Source organism: Pseudopodoces humilis, chromosome 6 (genome assembly GCF_049639895.1).
Source record: "Pseudopodoces humilis isolate 2021_Gansu_Grassland_sample_001 chromosome 6, ASM4963989v1, whole genome shotgun sequence".
Taxonomy (NCBI): Eukaryota; Metazoa; Chordata; class Aves; order Passeriformes; family Paridae; genus Pseudopodoces; species Pseudopodoces humilis.
In genome coordinates this window covers 52923850-52929849 of record NC_142205.1, presented here as the reverse complement: position 1 = coordinate 52929849, position 6000 = coordinate 52923850, and positions in this window count along the sequence as shown.

Sequence of the window (6000 nt, the reverse complement as noted above, 5' to 3'; positions counted from 1 at the left end):
CAAAGATTTCTGTTTGTGAACTGTTTTGATAGATATAACTGGGTGCTCATTATGGGCTGGGTTATTGGATGTCCACTGTCATGCAACCATTGCCAAGGGATGCAAATAGAACTGTTGAAAAAGTTTTAATTGATATAGACATGTATGACATAGATACACCGTATTGGAGTACTTGGAAGGATGTACACACCTACACACAAAGGTGTACATATACATATATTTCAGGAAGATTGATGTATATCTCTCATTTGGTGGCTTTCAGCTCAGCTGCACTAATCTTGACATGACTCTAACCACCATGCAGAAGGGTGCACAGCTTTATACCACCTCTGTTACAGGCAAAGCCTGCCAGACCTTTACCTCTCCTTCACTTGCAGTTAATGGTGAAGTTATAGCCGTCACAGCTTTCATAAGCAATGGTAACATTTCTTAAAATAATTTACTTGTCTGGGCTAGAAATTCAGTCCTGAAGGGCACAGAAACTCTGACTTGCACCTGGAATGTTAAGCAAAGCTTTACTCTGGAAAACAGTATCTTGAGTGCCAAGGAAGCCATCTGGCAGCATGTTTCTACTCAGAGACAGCCAGTAGGTCAGAAGAGGCTGACCTAAGGATGCCTGGCAAAATCAGTGTTGATTGTTCTTCAAGATGTTTCCCACAGAATTACAGACTATACTGAGTTGAAAGGGATCTCACTGAGTCCTTCTCTTAGCCCTGCACAGGAACATCCCCAAGAGTCACACCATGTGCCTGAGAACATTGTCTGAGAGCTTCTTGATCTCTGTCAGGCTCAGTGCTGCAACCACTTCCCTGGGGAGCCTGTTCTGGTGCCAAACCCCTCTCTGGGTGAAGACCCTTTTCCTGATACCCATCCAAAATCTCCCTGATACTTCAGGGAGCTTCAGGGCATTCCCTCAGTCCTATCACTGGTCACCACAGAGAAGAGATGAGTGTTTGCCCTTGCTCTTCCCCTCTCAAGGAAGTTGTAAACTCCAATGTCTCCCCTCAGTCTCCTCTTCTCCAGTCTGAGCAGGACAAGTTGCATAGCGCCAATGAATTGATTTTACCTGAAAGAAAAATCACCTTCCTCACATGTGATGTGATGTGTTTTCAGCACCTCATATAACTGAAAATGCTGATGCTAAAAAAGTGGAAATCACCAAACCAGTCAGGTCTGATGCCTGTCTTGTCCCAGGTTCTGTTTGATTGAGAAGCCAGCACCAGATGTCTCCAAGGTCAATGATAATTCAGCATGTTCTAAAGCAGCCTGCTGCAAATATAGGCATCTGAGCCAGTGCAGGCACAGCACATTAATTACCTGGATGGCAGCATTTCTCAAGAGGTGCACCAGGAAGGCAGCAGCTTTAATTAGATACTACAGTTAGTTACCAAAAAACTGTTTGAACAGGTGGAAAACCCAAACAGGAGCATACTTCATTCTATCAAACTGTCTTCTTTCTGTAATTTCTAAAGGAAAGTAAACATCACATAAAAGCACAGCAGCAATTTTCATTCAGATATTAACCCATAGGGAAAACCTAAAGTCTTCTCTAGTAACACATGATTCTCTTCTCAGTTCTCTGATTCCTACATTCTAGCTTCCCAGTCAAGTTGTCCTTTGGATATTTTTGCTGGTGCCACTCCAATCACCATAAACTCGTAGCACTGTTTTCAGTTGCCAGCACTTTTTTTGTAACACCAGCTACTGGTCCAATTCAACTCCCATTCGTGCTGACATTAAACCAGAGATTGACTCAGGGGAACCAAAAATAGCAAAGGAAATATCACTATAAGCACATTATTATCTGTTCTGGTTTCTTTGGTTTCTTTATTTATTACATGGAATCACTTATTGAAATCCTATTTTAGTGCAATCTCCAACCCACAGGCCTGTACCTTCTTGTTGATGTTTGTATTGCCACAAAACATATAGGAACTTTCCTTGATCTAAAGTTCTTAATTTTAAGGCAACACCCTGGGCTATTAACACCTATCCATATGGAACACTAAGCAGGGCACAGAATAACTGTGGGGAGCCATTTCAGATTTCTTCACAAGGGGATGTAGACTCAGACTTGGGCAATATAGACAATTAAAAAAAAACCAAAATTACTTTTCCTCATAATCACGCACAAAATAAATGTACTTGTAAATTTAATTTAAATTACCATTCCAGTTACAGCCTCAAGCTCAGACCTTGGAAAAAAAAATCCCTACCTTAGAAACATTTAATTTCTGTTATGCTCTCCAATTTGTTTCAATTCACAAGCAGTTTGAAGCATTCACATTTGCAGTGATGCCCAAGAGGCAGGAGAAAAAGACTCAAAATATCACTTCAGTAAGAGACAGGACAGTTAGGTAAGAGACAAAAGGAAGACAAAGCAGCAAACAGGGTGGCAGTGGTCAAAATTAAAGGCCATAATCAAACCCAAGTCAAATTTGTGTAGGTATCTCAATGAGGGCTTTGTCCAGAAAGAGATTGCAGGTTGTCAGTGAGCTAAGTACAGATTTCTGGAGAATGACTTTTCATGTGTTAAGATTTCCTTTTGTGATGTGAAATAGAGATATAGAATTTGTGCAGAATCAGTGTCTCGGGAATTCACCTTCTTCTCATGGTACCAATCTACAGGAAATATTCAAAATATTCAAAAAGTTAATTTTTTTCCCCCTATCAATATATATTGGTGTTCACTCATAACTGCTGATGAATGCCCCATGCTTGATATTTTATAGCCACGATCAGACAATTTTCTTGGCTCAAAGGGGCTTATCTTATCTTGGTTTCATGACAAGATACCAACAAGGGAATAAAGCACAGATGAAGAATTTCAGAAGTAGTGAGAATGAAACAGGTGAACCATTCACAGTAACTGATTATCACAGATCACTGCCTTCCTAGGTACCAACTGCCCTGTGAAATGAGAATTTGACATTTCTGTAGCAGTAAATTCTTTGTACCTGTGGTGCATATTCATCAATAGGACTTTCTGCTGGCATCCTCATAACCAGGTTACCAGGTGCTTATGAAGTTTACTCCAAAAATTAAGCTCTTGTAGAACTACTCGAAATAGGCGTAAATCAGAATTTCCTCTTGCTCTCTATGACCCAAATGCAAAATTCATTATTCTATGACTAGTCTGAATGCTCTGGTGAAGAAAGGCATTTCCTATCATCAGCAAATTCGAGCTTCAATTTGAAATATGTCTGACTACATGCGTTTAAACGGAACATTCCAATTCCTAAATGAACTTAAATGTTCTTCACTTAAAATCATTGTGCTGAACACCTTATAGAAATGTTGAGTATTATATATACATTTAGTGATTTTAAAAGATTGTGCTTCAGTTACTGCTACTTCTGTCTGTTGTGAGTAATACAGCATTTACTCTGCAGGGGTCATCTGTGCTGCAAAGTACTAAGAGCTTGAATGAGAAACTGAGACCTTGACACTTCATTAAGCCATCTCAGTCTGAGAACAGCCTTTTCAGTCTCTTTAACATTTTTCATAAGTCAGCTATGTTGCTCCCATCCAGTACCCTTTCATCACAATGTTACAGTTTTGCAGTTTTGACATATCCTATGTGTAGTCACCAAAAACCATCCTCTAATATTTTTTATTTCAGTGATCTCTATTTGACTTTACCTGTCTGATTTGGGCTGCCATTTAGACCAGCTCTGTGGAAGACTGATTCCTCACTGGGACCACAGAACTTACTTTATATATGGCCTGGTATGAGATGCTGAGTCAGCCAAAGCTATGAGGTGGATCCATCTTGTCCCTGTCTCAATAGATCAAAACATTCAAAGAGCTAGGTATTTTCTTAGATTCTGAGTAGAATCTTAGCAAATAAACAAAATTTTCTAGTGAAGTCAGGTTAGATCAGACCAAGTAATTAGCCCAGCTGAAAATAAAAATATTTATACCTGACTTTGTTCCATATTGCCGTGTTCTGGCAGCAGCTTGTGCTTCCAGACCAGCTCATTGTCTTTCTGAGTTGCAGCAAGCAAGCCCTGCATGTCGCCCTTTGGTCCCTGGAAAGTCCTTCAGCCCCACCTGAGGCCAGGGAGCTGCTCTGCTCTTCAGTGCCATTCCACAACCTCTGTGAGCTATAGGCTTCTGGCTGCAGGTGGTGCGGTATGGCCCTGCCATAGGACCTTCCCTCCCTTACCATTCTGCTAAAGAGGTTACAATCTCTTTCTGCCTTCTCGGAAGTCTTCCTGATCCAGTCTTCGTGGGCCATTTCTCACCAACCAAGAAAGCATTCACACCCTCTTAGGCTAGCCTGAGATCCAAAACATTTGTTCATTTAAATGTATCCTGTTCAGACAGAGCTTTGTTGCAGACATGGCTGTCGTGCACCCTTGTAAATCTGGAGACACTACATAGGTCAGATATTGAACTGAAATCCCACGCTGATGATGGTGATGGTCTGAGCATGTAGAAAGCAAATGACATTTTAGCATGGAGCATCAACCCAAGTGCTAGTGGCACAGTCTGTTTGAGATTTTGTGATTACAGACATGAGACAGACAGCCTACATATGACAGGGGGAGAAAACTGTAAGAGCCAGAGATGCTTGAAAGAAGTGAGCAATGCATTTAGTATTCATTGTAGAAACAGCAGAATAGTGTTAATCAATAGATCAGCAGGATCCTGTTGCAGTATTCCTTTGCAATTGTAAGGAGAGAGAAAGATATTTCTTGCAATAAAGCCCTATCTGTGTAAGTCCACAAAGACAGGCTTATTTTTTCTAGCTGAGAATATGGTGAAGATCAAATGTGTTTCTCTCAACAACATGTCTGCATAGGCACGTGTAGGAAGACCTCAGACTGCTGGAAGAAAGTGAGATCATTCTGGGAGGCTGTAATAGCCTAACTCAGCTCTGCTGAGAAACTCAGTGTGATGTACAGCTTTACAGTCAATGTAATTCATGGAAACAAAAGGGCCCTCTCTAGCCAAGGGTATGCTGCCTCCGCAGGCTTAGCTAGCTCGTCTGTGTTGCTGCATCTTCTATAAAAATCTTAGTGAGTCTCATTTATAGAGTAGATCAATACTTCAACTCACATGCCTCCTGCATGTTTAGTCTTGTCCTCAAGCTTTGCCTTGTTCCATGATTTAAGCTTGGTGATCAGTTTATCACTGTGCAGCCACTCTCTCCCTCCCCCACAGTGGGATGGGGGAAGAATCGGAAGGGTAAAAGTACAAAAATTTGTGCATGGGGATAAAAACACTTCAATAGGTAAAGGAAAAGCTGCACAAACAAGCAAAACAGAGTTAAGGAATTAATTCACTAGCTCCCATCCACAAGCAGGTGTTCCATTTTCTGTTTTCCATTTCCAGAGCCATTTTCCAGAATAGCAGGTCTCCATCACATGTAATGGGTACTTGGAATGTTAAAGACCATAATAAGGAATGTACCCTCTTTCTTCTTCTTTCCTGAGATTTTATTGCAGAACATGACACGATATGGTATGCAATACCCTTTGGGTCAGTTGTGCTCAGCTGTCCCAGTGTGTCCCCTCCCAACTCCTTGTAGAGCCCCAGCCTCTTTGCTGGTGGGGTGTGTGGCAGGCAGAAAAGGCCTTGAAGCTGTGTGAGAGCTGCTCAGCAATACCTAGAACATCCCTGTGTTATCAACCCTGTTTTCAGCACAAATCCAAGCTACTATGAAGAAATTTAACTTTGTCCCAGATAAACCAGTACACTTAGTTTCAGTTGAATAGGCTTTCAGTGTGGTTTGCAAACTTCCAGACTTTCTCTCAACCATGTGAGCAGCCATTAACGTTAGAAGCTCAACTCTACACCTGTTTCTCTGAGATGCTCTGCTGTGTCACTAGCTCTCCTATCCTGTTATACTTTCTGAGTTACACTCTCTCTTTTTAAGGTACAAGGCTCACATTAGGGGGACATGAAGAGCGTGTCACTATGTTGTGGTTGAAGAAGAGGTTCAGTAACTCAAGCAGACTTATCAACTATTTCCTCCAAAGGACTAAAACATCT